The sequence below is a fragment of the Acomys russatus genome, chromosome 2, assembly GCF_903995435.1.
Source record: "Acomys russatus chromosome 2, mAcoRus1.1, whole genome shotgun sequence".
Taxonomy (NCBI): domain Eukaryota; kingdom Metazoa; phylum Chordata; class Mammalia; order Rodentia; family Muridae; genus Acomys; species Acomys russatus.
This window is the reverse complement of record NC_067138.1, coordinates 54,943,641-54,946,291: the sequence shown is the minus strand read 5'-3', so window position 1 is coordinate 54,946,291 and position 2,651 is coordinate 54,943,641.

The following is a 2,651-nucleotide window of genomic DNA, read 5'->3' as shown; positions in this document are numbered from 1 at the left end:
GGATGAAATTTTGCCTTTCTTTTCTCATAATTATGGTCAAATAATAGATGCTTAATGTATCCTGAGGATAATTAGTGACTGAGCCGTCCTCCAGACACACTCTGGGCCTCTTGCTCTAGAAGATGAGAGCTCTTGCCCTCCTTCCTGCGAGGCATGACAGAAGTCTTACTTTTCCACTAAGAACCAACATGATTTGTAAAATGTGATCTCTGATGAGAACTAATCAAAATTATAAAAATAAACAAGTCATGGGGAGGCTGTAGAAGATGCCATACATTTACCTCAGCCCTGAGAAAGACAGAGAAGAAAGATAGCCTGATACCAAGATGAGACTTGATAGCCTGTGACCATATAGTCAGGGAGGAGGTCCCCCTCGATCATGGACCTAGGGGAGGGGAATAGGGTGGTGGTGGGAAGGAGGGAGGAACGGGAGGATACAAGTGATGGGAGAACAATTGAATTGTAATCTGAATAAATTAATTAATAAAAAAATTTTTAAAGAAGATAGCCCAAAAGGGTTCTACTTAGACCATTGCTGTTTTCAATGATGTGAATTCTGCCCCACCCCTTTAAATGTGGTTTTATAAAGTATGGGGCATTTCTAGCACTGCCACAGTCTTCTTGGGTGAGTTTAACCAGTTTTGAAGTGCTGTACTGTCATCTCTTCACTTGGAGATAAATCACTCTGTGCAGTTTAAATGAGAAAGGCTCCCATAGGGTCACATGATTGAATGCTTGTTTCTGAGCTTTGAGGTTTCAGAAGCCTGTACCATACCCAGTTTCTCTCTCTCTCTCTCTCTCTCTCTCTCTCTCTCTCTCTCTCTCTCTCTCTCTCTCTCTCTCCTCTCCTCTCTCCTCGCTCTCTCTCTCCCTCTCTCTCTCTCTCCGCTCTCCTCTCGCTCTCTCTCGCTCTCCTCTCTCTCTCTCTCTCTCTCTCTCTCTCTCTCTCTCTCTCTCTCTCTCTCTCTCTCTCTCTCTCCTCCCCTCCCCACCTGCCAATAGGATGTAATACCAAGATGGTCCTGGTATCTCCTCACAGCAACAGAACAGTGACTAGCACACCCTCCCAGTTACGGAACTACCCAGCTCTTGAAATCAGTAGTAAGTATTTCAAAGGTGCCGTCCCATGAAACAGACCAATATGACCAGGTCACAGAAATGATGTGAACTGATTACACCTTCAACAGGTGACCCATGAGAAGATATACAGCTTACAGTAAAAGGAAGCTAAGGATGTTGGACATTTCTTCAAGTGTTTCTCAGCCATTTAAGATTCCTCTGTTGAGAATTTCTCTGTTCAGATCCCATTTTTAGTTGGACTATTTGGTTTGCTGGTGTCTCGTTTCTGGAGTTCTTTATATATTGAAAATTAGTCATATGTGGCGTTGGTGAAGAGTGCTGGGAGAGACAACTGGAATTTGGGGGCATTTGTGGGGCAAAGAAGAAACCAAGAGCGATGGAAACTCCCAGGAATCTATGAGGGTGAGAATAGCTAAGATTCCTAGCAATGAGGGATAGAGAGCCTGGACTGGCCATCCAGGCTCCCAGTAGAGGGATGGGGACACCAAGCCAGCCACAAAACCTTCAACCTACAATCTGTCCTGCCTGCAAGATGGGCTGTGGCAAAGTGGCACAGAAACTACAGGAGTGGCCAACAACACTGGTCCATCTTGAGACTCATGCCTCGGGAGGGAGCCCATCCCTGATACTGCTTGGAGGGCCAGGAACCAGAAGCTGGACATCTCAGTGACCTAGGATACAATCAAACACAACTAGCAAAAAAGAAAAGAAAAGAATCCTAATGCTATCCTGCTATACTTGTAGCCAGGGGCTTAGCATGACCTTCATCAGAAAGCATCCATTCAGGCACTGATGGAAACAGATGCAGTGACCACAGACAAACACTAGGTGGAGCTCGGGGAATTCTGTGGAAGAGGGGAAGGACGATTTGTAGGAGTCAAGGAGGTCAAGACTGGGTAAGCAAGTCTTCAGTAGTTCCTGCCTCACAAATATGTCTATCAGATATACTGAGCCAGAAGCTGAAGATGATGCTCCAACTTATAGAGAGTTTTGGGTTCAGGCAGCAAACGTCTCTGTCATTTTTTTCACTTTGGAAGCAGCCAACCTGCACTTCCTGTTTATTCAGGTAGTTAATTTTATTCCTTTCTCAAGTTTTTGATGGGGTTGAAGACCAGTAGTTTAGTTTTACAATTAAGCGTGGTTGTTTAGAGGTGAAGGTGTTTTTAGGTCTAGATAGATGTTTTAAGTTGATAATGACAAGATAGGATAGATATTGATTTACATTCAGAATTTTAGATGCACCAAGATAGGAAAGGTGTTCTCTTCAAGGTTGCCAAATAGAAATAGCCAAAACACTGAAATGTAACATTAATATAATTCCTGATTTTTTTGTGGTTCTTCTTGTTGTGTGTAGTTTATTTTATACATGTGTGATAATATTAACGTATGTATAAAAATTTTTTAAATATTTTTTAAGCCAGGTGTGGAGGCACATGCCTTTAATCCCAGCACTTGGGAGGCAGAGGCAGGCGGATCACTGTGAGTTCAAGGCCAGCCTGGTCTACAAAGTGAGTCTAGGACAGCCAAGGCTACATAGAGAAAAACAAAAACAAAAAATTTATGAAAAGGAC